Source organism: Eurosta solidaginis, chromosome 4, assembly GCF_040869045.1.
Source record: "Eurosta solidaginis isolate ZX-2024a chromosome 4, ASM4086904v1, whole genome shotgun sequence".
Classification (NCBI taxonomy): Eukaryota; Metazoa; Arthropoda; class Insecta; order Diptera; family Tephritidae; genus Eurosta; species Eurosta solidaginis.
The window spans coordinates 204,520,468-204,540,526 of NC_090322.1; the positions used below are offsets into that span (position 1 = coordinate 204,520,468).

A 20,059-nucleotide genomic window follows, 5' to 3' on the forward strand; every position below is an offset into this window, starting at 1 on the left:
GGTTTTTTGTGTTTTCCAAAATGTTATATATATAAAAAGCGTGGTTATCATCCGATTTGGCTTATTTTCAATATCAATCTATTCTGGGTCCAGGTAAGCTCGTGTACCAATTTGGTGAAGATATCTCAATATTTAGTCAAGTTATCGCGTTAACGGATAGACGGACGGATGAACGGACATGGCTCAATCAAATTTTTTTTCGATACTGATGATTTTGATATAAGGAAGTCTACATCTATCTCGATTCCTTTATACTTGTACAACCAACGGTTATCCAATCAAAGTTATAACACCATGTGTACAAGTACAACTCGGTATAAAACCATATGTATGTCAATACTTATGTATAAATATACGTTTATTATTGTTGCAAAATTTGCTAAAATAGAGAATGTTTTGCAAATAAATACGCATTTTTTTGCACATGGAAATATTAATTAAAATATCAACAAAAAAAGCAAACGCTTATGCATTTACTCCACATCGAAAGCTCAAAGCCACAAAGTCGAATTAGATAAACAAAACTATTTGGAGCAGAGAACCGCCCTACACCCGATTATTTATAGCAAACAATCAATAGACAGCAAATTCGTGCATGAGTATGCAATTCGATAGCAGAGATTTTGATTTTTTAATAAAATTTTTAAGTTTTTTTCTAGCATTGTTTACAATTTGACTTATTGACTTGGCTGATATGCTGAAAGTTAGAGTTAGCGCTCAATGGAGTCGGTTCGCTTTTGTGCCTTTTTCCATTTGTATATTTATAATTTAATATTTTAACCTTGCACTGATAAATTCATGTATATATATGTGTGTGTATGTAAATATAATGCGCTGCTCTAGACTTAATTACAATTTCATGCAAATAATGATGGTTTATTTTTGGGTTTGCATTGAAGTGAATCTGGTTTCAGTTACTAAAGACAAAGAATACTTTTATTTAAATAATGTAAGTGATGTGAGAATAAATGTTTGAACTATAATTATATAATAATATTTTATAGTAACAAAGTTTTTTGTTAGAATGAAGACTTTCGCTGCTAATTATTTAAGACATTTTAGAATACAAAAAATTAACTTTAACAATTTTTCAATTCTCCCACTTGCAATCGTCATACGATTTGTATATGAACACATTTAACGCAAGTTTTTCCCATACATGAAGGACTCTTTGGCGGTCATACTGCTACACTACTACTACAGTGTGCTCGAATTCGGCATAAATTATTAGTTGAACATCACAATATGGAAAAGAAGCTCCACCTTGGAGCTAAAAGCGCCATGTTAATATTACTATTAGAAATGCTCTTTAAATCATTGTTGAATTAATTCAAAGCCTCTTCATTTACCACATTATTTTCAACTAATGGTTAAAGCAAAAGGCTTAGTTTTGAAGCTTGCAATAATTTTTTAGATTCTAAAATAGAAATTTTTTTATTATTGTTATTAGAGAAAAATTACAAAGTTTGCAAACGGCGATGATTAATAAGACATGTTTCTGAATTTCACTTCTTCATAAGCTAGCTTCTCGGTAGCTCAGTATTGAACTCGAAATCTCCAACATTCATACTTTATACCACTGAGCCATATGAATGCCCGCTGCTCGCTTTGCAATTGGTCTATAAGTGTTGCCTTTTTGTTGCTATTTCTTTATTCAACTTTTAGGTACATACTAACTCTATATGCTTTTTAATCATAATTGTGTGGAGCGTGCCTATAATTATTCCCCACAATTAGGATTAAAATGCATATAGAATTAGTATGTACCTAAATGGTGAATAAAGGAATAGCAACAAAAAGTCAACACTTATAGACCAATTGCAAAGTGAGCAGCGGGACATTCATATGGCTGAGTGGATAAAGCATCTGCCTTTACACTAGTATAAAGTATGAATGTTGGAGATTTCGAGTTCAATACTTAGCTCCCGAGAAGGTAGCTGATGGAAAAGTGAAATGAAAAAACATCTCTTAGTAACCATCGCACAATAACAAAAACAATTGTATAAAGCAATTTGAGCATGTCTCGCTGATTAAATACTGAAATTTCTCTATGTAACTAGTACATAAAAAAAGAGATTGTCTAAGCTTTGGTGATTCGGCGGGCGAATAGTTTTTTTGCTATTATATTATTTAAGTGGACTGTGTGTTATTTTAGAGAGGGAGGTTGCTATGCACCTGTTACACCTTGTATTTATTCATTGGGGGCGAGCACTGGGGGGCTCCAAGGTATTGGCTGCGGGTTGAGCCACCTTGTTTTGCTTTGAAAACCCCCGCTTTGGGATAAAAAACTTAAACTATGTCTTTAGAATATTTCACTAACTAGTTGAGAATTACAAGCACACTCAATGGCTAATGAAACAAACGAACGAAAAAGGTTCATAGTTTAAGTCACTTAAACAGAGATTTTACCAAGAAAAGTATTTAGGCAGCATTGTGTTTATATTTTTGTGTTAAAAAAGGTTGCTGGTTAAGCCTGGTCTTTACGAAAGTTTCATGGTACGCATGTTTTTAATCACCTCCCACTGTATTGAACAAAGATTAAAAAGAAAAACAAATTTTTAAGCACTTCCTTTATATAAATCGACAAAAATGAGCGAAAAATGTGCCCTTATACAAGGACATATTCTTGCTGAATTTTGATTTGACCTTTTTGACACATAAATTGTAAAAATATTTATGAGCACTAATAATAGAAAAGTGGAGCGCACATTACTTGGATTGGAAATTTGGCAGGAAATAAGTCAACTTATCAATATATATTCAATAAGTACTACTTTTAATATCACAATCCTCCACTTTAAGGGGAACGTGCCGATACCATTCAGTAAGATTCAACCAAAACCCTTACACCAAAATTGAGCTTACCACTTACTGTAACAAAGAAACAATTTAATTGTCGATCTTACACAGACTTGACAAATTGCTATCGATAGCAAAACAGCCGTAAAACCAAATATCCACTTCATTTGCCCTGTTTCACTTATATGTCGTATAAATTTTAACGAAAGACTTAAGCAACAAACTTGAACTCACCTGAACTCTGCTATTCAATGATGCTCATTGCTTAAACTGTAGTTTCTGATGGTTTTCGATGTTTGTTTTTTGGTTTTATAGTTGTAACTGCCAAAAAATCAATTGGTTAAATATAGCATGCAGGTGCTGCGCAGCGCACAACATCAGTAACAACAACAACGATAAAGTTGAAGATAAAGTACAAAAACGAATAAAACGAAAAACCGAACCGACAGTCATTGAGTGAAGAAGGCACGTGCGCGTGATCAGCTACATACATATATATATACTAAAGTTGTATTTTTTTGAAAACGAGAAGAGTTTATAATAACAAAAACAAAAATCGAGCTTACGTTAAGCGTTTTAGCACGTGAGTTGAAGCTTTTTGCATTTTTTTTCTATTTATTATTTTTTTATACTAAGCGAAAAGTTTTCTGTTTTGAGTTTGATTGCAAGCCGTTAGGTTTGTATATCATTAATTTCTTCGTTATTTTTCACCGCAACATATTCCCTGGCCTTAAGAGTTGCGAAAACCTCAGCCGGACATACCATAAACTACCTGAGCTAAATTATCCTAAACAAAATTTTCAGAGTCTGACTCAGTGAAAAATTTACCAACATCTATTAATATTTTGCAAACTGATAGACCAAGTTCGGTACATTTATTGAAAGAGTTTTTAGGCCCATAGACCTCAAGATTTGCTTGCGGCTGCAGTGAAGTCAATTTTGGCGTTAATTCACGTAGCATTCAAAACCTCGAGCTATATTGTCGCAGGACTACCCCGAGTTATATCATCATTCGGACCGTTTAATCGTTCAGTTGGTCCCAAGACTCTTTGAGCATATATTGACCTTAGTCATCAGTGGAACAGCTACTTTTCCACAAAATTTAACCTATCTGAGATAGCTAGCGTTCAAACAGAGCTTTACACACCAGGAGCTCGATGTTACCCTGAATTTTATGCTGCATGATCACTTCATCGATTTTCTGGTGGAAATCGCAACCTGCTTTTTGATAAAATGGATATCTTAGCCAACTGTCATGCTGCTGTCTTGGCTGGTTCCGGCACTTGCAGACTAAACACAGATACCATTAGACCCTTTGTATCAGCAAGGGCTTATACTACATCTTGACAGGTATTTAGCTTTTGTGGTCAGCTGTTAACTGCAAGTGGCCTGTGGTGCACTGTATAGAGAACGACGAAGGGGAATCATCCAGTCAAGTTCAGCTCTTTCGGGGACAAGGCCTAAATGCCGCAGTCGGGACTCTCCAATGGATTGCCGTTCGACACTGGTAATACCACTAACCAAAAAATGTTCAATTGAGCTGTTCTTTAAATGGATATCGGCCACCCAACCTAACAGAATGGTTAACGATTACAGGAAGATTTGGTTCCAGTTTTTAAAAATTGTAACGTTTAAACCGGTTTCAGTTTAGTCATCGTTTTCGGCTATGTAAAATAAAACCAATAAAGGCAACGGTTTCAGTTTTATAAAATTAAAGAGTTTAAGAAGGTTGCAGTAACGATTTCGGTTTGAATATTGAAATGGTAACGCTAACAATATCGCCTAGAAAAGACATTTCATCAAGCAATTGCAAATTCGATTTGGAAGAAATTAACGGTTTTAAACAGCTTCAAGTTTAGTTCTAAAACTTTGGGCCGCTTAAGCCCTTGTTTTGATTGTGAAAATTGAATTCATTGGAAAATTGTATCAAACTCTCTTTTTTCAATATTTTACAAAAAAACAAAACGTGTATGAATTTCGAAACTAAGGCTGTGCAAACAAATCTCAAAGACGTTTTCGAAAAAAACTTAAAAGTAAAATTCGAGAAAATTTTACGAAAACTTCGAACTTTTTATTTGGCGTCCACTGAATGTTATTGAATATTCAGACTTGTTGCCCAATCAGTTTTGATCTCTCAAAGTAAACGTTACAGGTGCCTTAAAATTTTTATTTTTTAAATAATTCGAAGGGTGTTTTAGAATTTCCTACGCGTGAACACTTTCTTTTTATTTGAAAGAAAATCTGAAAGACCCTTCGAAATAAACAATGGGCATTTCGAGAGACCCATAACTTTACTTTGTCAGGCTAAAACTTATTGGGCTGCAAGACTGTCTACTCGAAAAAATCGAGAACCGTAAAAAAAAAGATCGAAATTTCATTTTTCTCGAAAATGTTTTCGAAATTGGTTTGCGTGGTTACAGTTACAAAATTCATAGAATTTTTTTTTTAAATATTCTTTCCTAGTTACAAATATATGCGTCACAGTATAAATGCTCGTTTATTTCTTTTTAGCACCTATAGTTTCTCAGGGAGCATGTATACTCTATTACTCTCTTTCTACTACTTGTGTATGCATATGGTTGTATTAATGCCGAATGCATACAAAAGCACTAGAAAAACATGTATACATCCAAACGTATGTTTTATATGCGAAAGTATTATCCCTGCATTAACACATAGGAATTTATTATACATATGTAATTACAATAACAATTACATTGATAATACGGGAGATGGCGCAACTTGAAGCCATCTATTTGGATTATAGGGACCATTAGTTCACGAACAATTCTTACCGGTTTGGTTGAACCCCACTATGCTGAATATATTCTTCATAACAGTTCACTGACGCTAAATTCTGAAGCCAAACGGTCGGTGGTCGTAATTAGTCCTCGATATATTTCAAGTTTATTGCTCCAAGCTGCCCAATTTCTTATCAGCCATTCATATTCTGGAGTTCTTTTCGATAAAAGAATTGTTTCAAGTACATACATTTCTTAATACGAAAAAATGGTAGATGACAATAAGTAAAACTCAAATAATCCTAAATTATATTCGTGCAAACAATATTCAGGAAAGTTTATTTTAAAAAGCATACGATCTTTGATATAACATGCACATTTCATGCATGCATATAACTTTTTTTGCTTTGGTACTAATTAGATATTCGTTCTTTTTCACTAATATAGCACGCATATTTTTGTATGAATAAATATGTTTTCAATTCAAAAAATATGAATCTCACATACTTTTTCATGCATTAAGAATTCATACCTCATTTATGCATACAATTTATTTCAACTGGGTTAATTCTGTATATATATTAGGGTGGGTCGATTTGTATGGACGAAAGTTAACCGATATCACGCCATCAGGTTTTCGATAGGATTTGGGCTCAGGAAAAAAGTTTCACTACGCATACCCCAAAAATAATTTTCGAGCCTGCGAAATTTAATTTTTTTGACTTCTTTTTCGACTTTTATTTTTAAGTTTTTTTCATGACCTACTAAAAAAATGTTCATATATGTTCACCCTGTCCGACCCAAAAATGTCCGCTAAAACGTTGGCGATAAAATTTTTAAAATTATTTTTTTTAGTATGCGTAGTGGAACGTTGTTTTCTTGAGCCCAAATCCGATCGAAATATCGATGGCGCGGTTTCGGTTAACTTTCTTCCATACAAATCGACCCGGATTAATGGCTATAATGCGGGTCTTCAAACTCCGAAGTTGACTTGCCTTTGTACTTATAGACATCTCGAAAACAATATGTGCAATTTTTAAAAGTTCTTTAGTTTACATCATGGTGGAATAAGGAGGTGAAGTAAGCCGTCAACTGTCTTGCTCTAAATTCTTCTTTGTTCTGTCATTCGGCTATCTGAAAATTTTTCACCAAAATTGTCCTCGAAAAAGTGTTGCCTTTTGCATTTTTCATTATGCCACTTTTAGTACTTTTTTCACATAAACTATTACGTGAATATCGATGGACCTTTACTGGATTTAGTTACAGAGATTCATCATTTGGATATCTGTGGTGTTGGCTTCCATAAGTAAGGCCGTGCTAAACTAATACTTCCATTTTTTGATGTTCTCATTATATATGTTTAATTTGTTCCCAAAAAAATTGAAACTAGTCTTTGTTGAAACAAACTATTTTCATTCACGCCATATTTAACCAATGATCTTTCCCTGTACAGTGCTACTGAAGACTTTCAAAGAATGTTTTTCTCATATCCACAAGAACACCTCAAAAAAGTGTAACTCACTGTTGTTATTTTGCCCTGAAAATCAGACCACTAATATGAGAGGAATGTTACGCTTAAGGATTGTAATTTAGAATATATGAATCCAGCTCGCTTCGGAGCAGCATCTTTTGGTTTAGGCCGACTGCCACTGAGCTAGTCTATCCCCTGACATATTATGGTAAATAATAATTTGGTAACATTAGTAGTACATCAAGAATTCAACTTTCAAGAGTTTTTGGGGGGAACTTCGGATTAAGTTTGTTATTACATATTAGAAGAGCATATGTCTTACTCCCGACCCTAAACGACAAACCAACAAATCAGATGAAGATGTTAATGAATCTTAAGGGATGGAAAGACATTTAAGAGTATCACGATCACTTTCAAGTGTAACTGTAAAACGTTTCATCGAACCTGAAACCCATTTAAGTTCCGCAAAAGGCAGAAAAGCTTAACCAAATAACTGACGTACATACATACATACTATATCTGAATAACATATGATTCCTTTATATACGGTTTTTCAATGCAAGTTTCAACTGCAGTTGAAGTTCAGGTCAGTTTACTTTGGCCGCTTCCATCGAATTTTACTGCTCATCACAATTTAAGTGGCCAAACTTGAGTTTTTTATTTTTTTTTTGATTCTGAAAGTAATGTCGATTCTAAATGTAATGTTGGTGGCCACCGTGGTGTGATGGTAGCGTGCTCCACCTACCACACCGAATACCCTGGGTTCACACCCCGGGCAAAGTAACATCAAAATTTTAGAAATAACGTTTTTCAATTAGAAGAAAATTTTTCTAAGCGGAGTCGCCCCTCGGCAGTGTTTGGCAAGCACTCCGAGTGTATTTTTGCCATGAAAAGCTCTCAGTGAAAACTCATCTGCCTCGCAGATGCCGTTCAGAGTCGGCATAAAACAAGTAGGTCCTGTCCCGCCAATTTGTAGGAAAAATTAAAAAAGTAATGTTAAGTAATGTAAACTCGCACTGGTCCTTTGTATTTAATTTTGCATTGGCGTTAGGTGGCACTGATATGCTGAAAGAAGCAGTTTCTGTAATAGCTTTCGTAGCAAGATATTTATTTTTCTACTCCTATTTTTTTTCAAAGCGGGTAAAAATGTTACGCTCTTCTGACCGTCGGAAATACATCCCAACGTTTCAGTTAGTGTACATCTTTTGTTTTTGTTTTTTTACTTCACCTGGTGATTCCACCATGGTTTATATTTTTCTGTTAAACAATTTTTGATTTTCACTTTCTTTACGCTAAAAAATTTTCTAATTTATTTTTGTGCTCCAGGTCTTTGGTTTTGATCGTTTTCATGTTTTAAAATTCTTTTTTTTGTTTTTTATTATACTCAGCGTGCTTTGCACACAGAGTATATTAAGTTTGATTGGATAACGCTTGGTTGTACAGGTATAAAGGAATCGAGATAGATATAGACTTCCATATATCAAAATCAGCAGTGTCGAAAAAAATTTGATTGAGCCATGTCCGTTCGTCCGTCCATCTGTCCGTTAACATGAAAACTTGAGTAAATATTGAGATATCTTCGCAAATTTAATACACGAGTTTACCTGGACCCAGAATATATTGGTATTGAAAATGAGCGAAATCGGATGATAACTTTTTATATATATAACAAACTAGCAGACCCGTCAGACGTTGTTCTGCCCTAAATTTGGTCTATCTCCATACATTTTAATAAGCTTTTTTCGTCTAACTCTGCCCCCCCCCCTCCTCACCTTTTCTTAATCCTTTTAGTCACTCCTCCGTCCGTCTTTTAGCTTCATCTATCTCTACTGTCGTCTCACTTTTTCTCAGTCTCCTTCTCCTTCCCTCTTTTCTCTTCTCTAAAGTTTTTCCCATTCTTCTTCATCCCTTATTGCCAGGCAAATCGAGTAGGACGTATGTAAATAGTTATGCGGGTATTATTAATTCATGTCTTTATTTCGGCTTCGCATGCACATTTATCAGTTTTGCCAGGTTAATGCAACTAAATCGAATATCACAATGAAAATTACTTTAAAGCTCTCAGCAACAACTTTCATTTGATATCCATATTACACACACATTCTAGGGGTATCCGGGTCCAAGTTTTGCCCATATCTTGAGACCTTAGTCACCCAGCGGTATAAAAATTACTCTGTACTAAAGCACTCATCAACACATTCAATTTGATACCCATAATGTAAAAACACATCCTAGTGTTAACCTGATACACGTTTTGGCCTATATCACGAGACCCTTCACAAATAGGTATGAAAACTACCCTGTACTAAAGTACCCATCAACAGCTTTCATTTGGTATCCATATTGTATAAACACTTTCTAGGGGTACCCGCGTCCACGTTTTCGCTTATATCTCTAGTTACCCGCGGGTACGAAAAATACCCCGTATCAAAGTACTCATAAATAGCTTACATTCGATTGATCTCAAGAGCCTATCCAGAACGGGATAAAAATTAGCCTATGTCTGTCTCCTGGTTCTAAGCTACCCCTCCACCAATTTTCAGCCAAATATGTTTATCCGTTACATCCTCTTCAATCACTCTTAATTCTATTAAAAAAAGCGCATCAAAATCCGTTGCGTATTTTTAAAGGTTTAAGCATTCAAAGGGACATAAGGACAGAAAAAGCGACTGTTTTATACTATGTAGTGTTGTACATCCATACATACCTATAAACCTACGCCCGAAGTTAAATAACGCAGCGAATACTATATATGTACGTATGTATGTGTCGTATCAAGCCTACTCAAAAGCAATTAGCGCGAACAGTTCACAGCGAACAAACACACATACGCATTTTTTGATAAAAATGTTACTTTGGTTTAAACAATTTGGCTGATAATAAGAAAGGAATCAAGTATATTTTTTTTTTGATGCAGATCGAAGGTAAATATTTCAAAGTTTTACTGAAAAGTAGAATTTTTTAAATCTATCCATCCGATTATGAGTTATAGCTGTGTAAACAAAAATTTTATGATTTTTTACTACATTTTGGCAATTTTCCACGCCCCTATAATACATACCTTCAAATTATATTAACTGTACCATCTCACGTAACTAAGCTTTCAAATGCAAAAAACCGTTTTAAAATCGGAGTATTCTGTGTGAAGTTATGTGCATACATGGCATTTAGCGACTTTATTTTATAAGATTTATAGATAGATAGATATAGATAATACACCCAGAATGTTGAAATTTTACATGTGGACTGATATTGAGACTCTTGATAAAAAATGGCACCACCCACTTACGATAAAATCAATTTTACAAATATTATTAATCATTTTGCTATAAGGAATGCTTTGAAGAAAAATTAACGAAATCGGTTAAGGACCACACCCACTTTTATATAAAAGAGTTTTAATAAGGTCGCGGGCGAATCAACTAAGCTATATCTTTGCAAAAAAGAGCTTTATATCAATGTTATTTCATATCCCAAGTGGATTTATAATAAAATTAAAGAAAAAAAAACTTTTTTAAAAATAAGCTTTTATTATTGGTTAATAAAATTAACTAAAAAGTAAACAATAAATTGACTCTAAAGAAATATAACACTTTATAAGTTCATTGTAAGCTTTAACGATAATTAGGCTTTTTCGTCTGCGACAAAAGAATTCTATATTGTACATAATTATATATTTTTAACATTAAAACTTTACACCTAAATTATTAAACCTTACAGTTTATATCACATTTCTAATTGTTCTAATAAAAAACGTGTTGAATTTTGATGGTATAATTAAGAACATTTAGGATCTCCTTTTCTTGCTATCGCAATGTAACACGCTTTTATTAGAACAATTAGGACTGTGATATAAACTGTAAGGTTTAATAATTTAGGTGTAAAGTTTTAATGTTAAAAATATATAATTATGTACAATATAGAATTCTTTTGTCGCAGACGAAAAAGCCTAATTATCGTTAAAGCTTACAATGAACTTATAAAGTGTTATATTTCTTTAGAGTCAATTTATTGTTTACTTTTTAGTTAATTTTATTAACCAATAATAAAAGCTTATTTTTAAAAAAGTTTTTTTTTCTTTAATTTTATTTTTTACTTTTTAGTTCGTTTTATTAACAAGTAATAGAAGCTTGTTCTTAGAAAAGCCTTTTTTTTAAATTTAATTTAAAAAGGATTTTTTTTTAATTTTTAGTAGGGTAAAATATTGTTTAAATTAGTTACGTAATCTTTATTTAGTTATTTGTTACGTTTCTCATTCTATCCATTTCTTTTAATGCATCAACTTACTTTTTAGTTAATTTTATTAGCCAATAATAAAAGCTTATTTTTAAAAAAGTTTTTTTTCTTTAATTTTATTTTTTTCTTTAATTTTATTATATCATAATCCGAATATATTGGGGCATATTCATAATCGAAATAAAATGTGACTAAGTTAGTTGAAGCATTTTTGACAGAGAGCACATATAAAATTATGTCAAACAGTGTTAAATAACTTAACTTTGCCTATGCCGCGTTCAGTTTACAACTACTTATTGCAGATCTCTCATCTGTGGGTTAAATCTGTTTTAAAATAAAATTCTACTTTCGCTTAGCTAAAATTCCATCGCCATAAATCTGTAAAACAAAATCAAGTGCGCAGAAAAGTATGCAACACTTACCGATAACAGCCTAACGGCGTTAGCGTTCGTTGTATCACAGAATTTTTACACTTTGAAAATGACGGCTGTTGTTTGCAAGGTTGCATTCCTTTGAGTCTTCGTTTTCACCATCTGGATTAACAGTCATGAGCCTGGACATTCGTGCAATTTTAGTGATGTAAATTGCATGGCGCCAGCGCCAATGCGGTGCCAACTCAATGGTAGCTCATTGACGAAATGACTCCAATCGAATATTTGACGTTACTTAGTAGTGAGTGCGTAGTACATTTCACTTGCGCTATTGAGTGAAACGACTTTTGTGTGTCAGGCACGAGTTTGGCGTTATTGGCGCTACTGGCAATGATGACACTGAGCTGATGGCGGTAGCGCTGGTAGTTCAGCTTTTGAGTTGTATATTTTAAATTTAATGCACAATTAATATGGGTGTGTTTGAGCGGCCAAATAACAACAGTAGTATTGCTAAAGTGCTGCTAAGTTGATGGAATGTCGCTAATTTCCTAGCGATTATCAATAGATTGTCAATATTTCGTTCAGCGGGCACGCGTAATTGCCACATCTGCTCAAATTTTCCAAGTTTTTCCATTCTTGATTTAACTTAAGCTGTTATGCCAATATTTTTCTGCCAGTTTTTTTCAAATACGTAATTTTTCCAAAAGCAAAATAAATTACAGGAAAGATTACAGAGTTAAACAGCCTTAAAAATTCAGCTATGTTGGTTATACACAGAAATACAACAGAGGGTTGTGTCTCCGCTTTTCGCAAGCGTTGAGATTCACCACGCGTGATTCACCACGTCCAAATATCACAATCCACGGATAGGTACCGGCGGGTTTGTATGGGACTTAGGCTGTTATGCCAAAGTAAATACAAATCTTTACCGATAACTGTGTTATCGATTAATTTATCGGATTCTAACAAAGTAATATTGCATTGTCATCGGAGTTATACATGTGTGCAAAATTTCAGCTCAATCGGACACCGGGAGGTGTATCAAATTTAACTTGCAAGATTCCATTACAGACAACAAAAGTGAAACTAAATAAAAGCTTATAACAATAAATCGGAAAACTTCAAATTTTAAAAAATGGGCGTGGCACCGCCCCTTTTACGACTAAGCAATTTTCTACAGATCGTAATAGAATTGGGTACACAGATTTTCCCTATAATAGGAATTATTTCTAGTAAAAATGGAGGGGATCGGTTAAAGACCACGCCCACTTTTATATAAAAGATATTTAAAAGGGAATAATAAAATATAACTTAGCAAAAAATAGTTTTGAATCAATGATATTTCACTTATCAAGTTTTATTGTAAGAGGAAATGGGGAGACTTTTTTTTTTGAAACGGGCGGTGCCACGTGTTATCTTGAAAAGTAATTTATCTGAAATGAAATGTGCAATTGAAGCTCACGCTGAGTATATAATGTTCGGTTACACCCGAACTTAGACACTTTACTTGTTTTTATTTTTTTATCAATTTTATTATACAAATCAAATTTTTTTCAAGTGCTGAGTTTTCTTTGCTTAGTCACTCTTTAGCTCATTAAACTAACTGTATTTAAACATGGCTTTGGAAAAAAAAATCACCACCAAAGTCAGACCTGCTTTTTAGCTGCCTGTTAACTATATAGTATTAATATTTGCTATACTTTTCAACAGCATTTCAGTCCAAAACTTTTGACTTTTACTTTTTATTTTAGTTTAAATTATTGCAAAGAGTTTTTGTATTTTATTTTTCTTGCAGACCATTCGTGCTGCATGCAAAAACATTGCACGAAAGTTCACAGCGTGTTGCCACAAAATATTTGTTGCCAAAAACTAAAAATCCCAAAAAAACAAAACAAACAAATTAAATGCTCGAAAAAAGTAAAAGAGTGTACCAAAAGTGAGTCGAATTGCTAAGTAAGAAAAAAAATAAAAGTAAAAGGTGCGATATAGGAATTGATGTGTATTGTTGGTGTTGTAGCTATGTAAAAATGTTATATTTTTTAAATGTTTTTGTTACAATTTTTGTTTTTACTATAAATTCCGTTACTTGTTTTTCACGTATTTGCCACCACTCAACTTAGCACCGCACTGTACATTGTCATTTAAATAGAGCAGCGCCATTTGATTTGTGTTTTAGTTTGTACCATATTAAATGAATTTTCGCGCCACAATCACAGATTTGCATTGCAGTTGGTAGAACGAATTTTTTCAAGTATTTTGAAAAGTTTTTATTAGTTTTAATTTTGCTATGGAAGCCTATCTTTTGATTTTGTTTTGCTTTAAGTTTTATATTTCTTAATACTACTTTTTAGTTTTTTTTTTATAAAGTCTGCGGCACTGTTGCGATAATGCGCACTTTACCGTTAAATTGTGAAATAGTTAGCGCGCATGCGCCAATTGCGCTGCTGCTTTGATTGCTGCTGCTCCTTCAATTGTTGTCGTTGTCAGTTAACGACCGCGTTGTTTTGTGTAATCGCCAAATTTCGTTACTTTTGACACCTTTTCTAACTTTATGTTTTAATTTGAAGTTTGTCAAATGCTTACTTAAGGTTCGTTATAAATTTTCGCTTTTCCTTTTTTTGTTTAATTAAATTTACTGTCTAAAATTCAATGTTAATAAATAAATGTAAGGCGCGATAACCTTCGAAGACTTTTTAGGCCGAGCTTCTCTTCCAATTTGCATCGTGCTCCTTTTAAGTTTTCTTATAAATTGGCGGGACGGAACCTACTAGTTTTATGCCGACTCCGACCGGCATCTGCAAGGCAGACGAGCTTTCACTGAGAGCTTTTCATGGCAGATATACACTCGGAGTGCTTGCCAAACACTGCCGAGGGGCGACCCGGCTTAGAAAAATTTTCTTCTAATTGAAAAACCTTATTTCTAAAATTTTATGTTGCTTTGCACGGGGCGTGAACCCAGGATCTTCGGTGTGATAGGCGGAGCACGCTACCATCACACCACGGCGGCAGCCCTTTAGACGTGTTTCTCCAAAAAAATTCAATTAAAAATTTCATTCCAGTTTTCGTATCACTTAATAAAGCTTTTAAACATGAACGAGGATTCATTTGAAAAACTTAGAAACAGCAATAAAACAAGTTGACTAAGTAGCTGATCAGCTCATCAGATGGGTGGAAGATTACGCTATCTTTGCTGCCGACTCGGAAACATCTTATCTCATCAAACAAATAAGAACAATATATCTCCCTTTTTATTGCCATATCAGACAACGCAGCTGCTACGCTGACTATGCCTTGTTATGCGAATGAAATATGATGCTCCGGCTCAGAAGGTAAGGAGACTTTAATTCATTTGCTGTGACTGGTGGCAAGTTTACCCGGTGGAGAATCAACTGGCGCGCCTTTTTGGACGGTCATAATCGTTTAAACTGTTAAGCGCCAATTAAGTGAGTAGGTATCGGAAAATTTTGCTCAATAATGCAATATTTGATTAAATATCACCCATTTCAATATATAGTAAAAATATTTTCCGTTAAAGTAAATTAACTTTGAAACACATTTTCAGGCAGGGTGCTTTTTATCCAATACTTACGAATGATATTATTCAAAAATTGCCGCAGCTTCATATAAGCTACTTTCGAATCGGAAGCCAAAGCAGGGCGATGTTAAGCTTGAAGGAAAAACTATTATTAATAAACACTTAAATTTTCACTGATACAAGAACCATTTTGTGTGAAAAATCGGTTGTATGGGAGCTATATTCTACAATGGTCCGATTCGATCTTTAACTAATCGGCTGCCCAAGGCCATGGCTAAATCAATTCTGGAAAAGCTCTTAGACATTCACATAAGGAAGGTGATGCATACATGGAGGGCATGTCTACATAAACTGCCCTCGTAAGATCTCAAAGATACCATTGGGAGATCTCTTCACAACATAGAATATACCCTGGCAACTTTTTAGAAAAAGAGGGAATTTTTAACATAATAAAAATCACTGCAGTTACCAACGCCTTAGACCATATCTGTAAATAACGTAATCAATTCTGCAAAATAGGGTAATACAAGCTAACATGCGCTCAGTTATTACTACCCGCCATGTGAGTAGACGAACTCTAAGCTCTTTGCTTCTGTGGGCCTACTAGAGCTGAAATGGAAAGAAGATAGTCACATACACAGAGGATTTTCCTTTACTTTAAGTGTAATATTTGAGAGCGCTTAGAAGGCTTAATATCAGGACAGCCAACGTTAAAGAAAATCCTAGTTGGGCTGGTACTATTTTCAACAAAAGCAAAATACCAAAGTTTCGACCGCCCTCTCTAAATGGTACTGCCTTACACCCTCTACGAGAGTCAAGTATCTGGGAGTCTAGATACCCAGTAAGCTAAGCTGGAAATCTAATATCCAAAGTAGGGAAGAAACCCCTTACATAGTCTTCTCTCATGAAGTGGCTATAAAGCCCATTGTCATACCCATACCATTTGGAACTATAGTATAATGGCCTGTCATGGACAAACAATACAATTTTAAAAAGATTAGTATAGTACAATGAAAAGCCTTCGGAGAGGTAATAGATGCACTAAGGTCGTGTTCAATAGGATAACTGACGCACGAAATGTGCTCCAAAAGCAGCTACTTATGTACCTTCAAATACGCGAAATTGCAACTTGTTCGGCAGTAAAACTTCGTGTCAGTCAGAAACTCTATGCAATATAACCACAGTATCCTCAGAAAGCTTCTCGGTGTGGCTCCATCATCTGATTATCGAACGCCATAACTAAGGTTTGGTCATAAAATGAAGTTCCCTTAAAGAAAGGACTGGAAAGGCGACTCGTCTGATATCTTCCCATCAAAACTTCTAGGTATAGAGATGGGCCAAAAGCTCCTATCGGCGGACTTGGTGAGAGGGTGCGAGATATGCATTTACTCAGATAGCCAAGCAGCGCTCATGGTCTTTAACTCCCACTCATGGTCTTTAACTCCCACACCACTTCGTCTAAGCTGCAAGAGGTCGCTTCATAATGCTTATGTGGGTTCCTGATCACAGGAATATTGAAACCAGTGAGAAGGCAGACGAACTTTCAAATCTAAAAACATTGCCGGGTGCTCCGTAAGTAGTGGACATACATCATCCGCGGACATTAATCTAAAGTGGCATATATAGCATATTCCAGGAGATAGCGATCTTCAGCTGGTACTCTTCGGACACCTACTATATAAACAAGCAACCTTGGCAAACTTACGAGTGTAGAACAGACGACCTGCTTAATGGGTCATGAGAAGGCAGACGAACTTTCAAATCCAAAAACATTGCTGGGCACTCCAAAGGCGGTCGGCACACATCACCCACTCACATCAATCAAGATTGGCATACATAGCAGATTCCAGCAGATAGCTGTATTCAGCTGGAACTTCTCGAACACTTGCAATATAACCAGGCAAACTTGGCCAACTTACGAGAGTTGGAGAACAGAGAACCTGCTGGATGGGTTAAGAGAAGTATAGTCTGCATGATGAGATAATAGGGATCCCGTTTAATAGCATTTGCAGCAGCTGCGGCAAGGAGGAGAATTAAGTCACGCACTACCTGTGCAAATACCCATCTCATGAAGTAAATACTCCACCAAATGTTTTCAACAGCATGGTTGGTATGAACAGCAGCAATGGGTTCCAGGAGAAGGTACATACAAATGGCGCTCCGGGTACGTTATCTGGGCTCGGGTCTTTAGTATCTGGGCAGTACAGCAGCTTATCATCCTGAACAATCTGGTTTACTTATTTGAGGGTCTAGTCCTTCCTCTTGAAGGACCTACAATTTTCGAAAATCGGACCCAACTTAATATACTGTTTTGTTTTCATGAAAGATATATAAAGTAAAAAAAAATATGTAGCAAACATTGATTCTATATGGATTTGAATTACTTATGAAACTTTAGAAATTCATGTGTTAAATAAGTAAATAAATACTTAAATTTAACGGCATACATTTTCTAAAATTAATAAAATTGATTTCAAAGTTTCGTAGATCAATCACTTTGTCAAATTGTATCCTTTTGCCAGTATAAATTGATTTTTTATCACATTTCTTGAGCTTTCCTAAATTTTCAATATGGGAAAAAAGAATGTGTCTACCCTCAGATTTGTTATTCAAACAAATCTGTACATGAAATTATCCGACTTTTTTTTGCTAAATTTTTCGCACTAATGGGAGTTAATAAACGTACAAGCCGCAGCAGACAGTCCTTTCATTTCGCGCCTTTTTATAAATGGGAGCCTATATTAAAACATATTTGCGCTAAGCACATTGTGAATATACAAATGCAAACTTCCCACCAACTTTTTTAATACTCAGAACAAAAGACTTAAGTCACGAACTTGTTATGAGCAAAAAAATATAACATGAATTTGGTAGTAAAAATATCATATTATATACAAAAGCTGAACTGACTTTATTTACTTTCTATCTCCACAAAGACAAGTTTTTTCTCACAAATGCAAAATGCAAGTACTTACAAGCAAATAGCAATTAGTATGGTAAATATTTATGCAAATACGTACTTTCATTACCGGAACACAGCGACAAAGTTGGCAGAGACAATAAAATGCTGAATGGAGTAAGTAACTAATTGCAAAGTAAATACTTCTGTCGTTGCTGTTGAAGTTGATTATTTTTCAAAATTTTTTTTTATTTATTTTTATTTTATTAATTTCTCACAGTGCAAGCTTTTTATTTGTTTTCAAATTATTTTAAATAAACTCCCTTTTTGAGTTCATTAATACACAAGTTAAGAGGCATAACAAAAAATAAATATAATTCAATTCACGCCTTACTGTATGTAGGATTTTGTTACTTGTAAAACTTTTTTAATTTATGCACTTTTGAAGTTACCGTTATGTTTTCGTTTCACACACTATTTAACTCAATTAGCACTCGAAATCATGCCGGCGGTATTTTTAACAGAAGCAGTAGAGTTAAGAGCCTTTTAATTTCATAATTTATATTTCGAATTTTTTGTTTTTCGAATTTTTTTCAAAAAACTGTTGAAAGCTTGCGGACGTCATTTCAAATCAGTCCATTCCTTGTCTTTTTCACAATTAACTCAACCCTTGTATTAATTTGAGTTTAGTCTTGGCAACCGTAGAAGATTGCGCTAGTGCAGACAGACAATTATTTACTGGCGTTGATAAGTTACAACGAGTGCAATATTAACTTGAAAATACCAAATTTGCGTAGCTAACAGCAAACTGAAGAGCTTTGGAATGAAAATGCGCTGCTCTGAGAGCAACATCTGGCTAAACGCCAAAGTTGGCAATATCTTTTGCTTACATGCTTGCCAAGCTTAATTCGCTGCCATTAAATGAGCGTAATTTCTCTTGTATGCTCGGTGATTGCTCTCAAGTTCTTAAGTCGCTGAGCAGTTTGCAATTGAAAAACTGGTTTACAACAGCAAAGCAGCCAACGGCAATATTTAAGTGCAATGTAGCAATATTATTCTGCAAAAAATATGTAACACCAATCAAAATGTGCTACAAAAACTCGAACTAGCAATAAAAACAAGTGTGGTTGGAGCAAAACAACAAAAAGCCAACAATCGATCGCTGATAGTTGATCGGTAGGCAATGCTAACAGTTGCGACAATAGTGAGCGGACGCACTGTCACGAAATGGTACAGTGGGTTGTCATTTTAATGCTTTCAACTAACACATTACATTACATATACTGTTGTTTATTACGCTTTTTCGTACGGGTTTATTAATACAATAACCCGTATTTTTTAATTTTAATTCTTACCCGTTTCGATGCATTTTGCCATCTTCTTCGGGGAGTATACATACTTACTGATTAATCAGCTTAACCAGAGAAAAAAATTCTGTTAATCACGGATAAAAACCGGCCACCGTGGTGTGGTGGTAGCTTTCTCCGCCTTTCTAAACAAAGGACCTGGGTTCACCTCCGGGACAAAGCAACATCGAAAATTTTGAAAAAAGTTTTTTTCAATTAAAAAAAGTTTGTCCAAGCGGAGTCACCCCTCGGCAGTGATTTCTGCCTAGAAAAGCTTCTCAGTTATAGCTCATCTTTCATTATTATTTTTTTTTTTTCGAACATTGTGGCTGCGCACTGCCCTTTGCGTTTATGTATTGGAACCTGTCCAGTTCGTCAACTGTGTTTTGTATCGAGGAGCTGGGCAATTATAAATTTTTATGGATCCAGTCTAAGCTTAGGTTTATCTGCCTATCTGGAAAGAATTTGAAAAAGTTTAAATTCTTCAGTATTTTCCTTTGACCCCTCTATATATTATTTACTTTCTCTATTTTTTTTTTTTGTCTCACTCTATCATCAAATCTACCTTTCGTAATATTTCCATTTCCCGTCCTACTTTTCCGCGGTCTATCTCTCTTCCTTTTAATATCCCACTTCAACATGCCATTCCTCTCCCTTTACC

The 20,059-nt window shown here is 34.6% G+C and overlaps 1 protein-coding gene across 7 annotated transcripts in view; it reads right to left on the reverse strand.

Annotated features, from left to right (window-relative positions):
- Positions 1–18,775, reverse strand: part of LOC137250907 (uncharacterized) — a 341,188-nt gene extending 322,413 nt beyond the window's left edge. For 4 of the 7 annotated variants that reach the window (XR_010953113.1, XM_067784607.1, XM_067784610.1 and 1 more), the window contains exon 1: positions 18,174–18,775. The gene's annotated coding sequence lies outside the window, so the exon portion shown is untranslated. Of the gene's footprint in view, positions 1–3,033; positions 3,215–18,173 lie in introns of those variants that run through there. The other 3 variants (XM_067784606.1, XM_067784609.1, XM_067784608.1) reach the window with 3 other exon arrangements.
- Positions 18,776–20,059: the final 1,284 nt, after the last annotated feature.